Below are 609 nucleotides of genomic sequence, written 5' to 3'. Positions count from 1 at the left end.
GTGCGGGCACAGATCGACCGGCATCTACAGTGTTCTCATGAAGCGGCGGTAGGGGGAGTCACCCGAAAGCAACTCTGGCTATTACTGGCCCCAACCGGATGCGAACAGGCCGTATGGGATATAATCGCCCTGTCGGCCCTGTCTGCCATGGAGGTTGGCAGATGCTGCCTGAGGGCAGCGGGCAGGAGGCAGGAACGAGCTGGGAGCCAAGGACCACAGAACCGGGAGCACGCGCAGCAGGTGCAGGTACCCGGCCCCAGACAGAGGCGGATAACGGACTTTTTCATCCAGGCCGACGGGGCGGGACCGCAGACGGGGCCTGCACTGAATGCGCCGGGGGGTGAGGACCAAACGCAGGAGCGGAACACGGCGACAGGGGCGGTAGCAGCAACGGCAGGCGCGGCGGCAGCAGCACCCGCAGCAACCCCCTTGGAGCGAGCCTGCGCCCGGGCAGTGGTGGACTTCTGGGCGCGTCTGCGCTCCTTCACGGCGCTGGGCACCCCGCGGAGAGGCTGGGACAGGGTGGGACCCGACCACCCGATCCTGTCGGTTTCAGAAGGCGCACTGCGGTGCGCCGAAGCGGCGGAAATTATTGCCTAAGAGCGCTTT

The 609-nt window shown here is 66.3% G+C and overlaps 1 protein-coding gene across 1 annotated transcript in view; it reads right to left on the bottom strand.

Moving 5' to 3' along the window:
• The window catches only part of VOLCADRAFT_91924 (uncharacterized protein), a gene marked incomplete at both ends in the record, with an annotated part of 5515 nt that overhangs the window by 3748 nt on the left and 1158 nt on the right, over window positions 1-609 (bottom strand). The window lies entirely within an intron of this gene.

Source organism: Volvox carteri (genome assembly GCF_000143455.1).
Source record: "Volvox carteri f. nagariensis unplaced genomic scaffold VOLCAscaffold_23, whole genome shotgun sequence".
NCBI classification, from domain to species: domain Eukaryota; kingdom Viridiplantae; phylum Chlorophyta; class Chlorophyceae; order Chlamydomonadales; family Volvocaceae; genus Volvox; species Volvox carteri.
The sequence above is the reverse complement of the archived record's forward strand: the minus strand, read 5'-3'. Positions and strand labels throughout refer to the sequence as shown.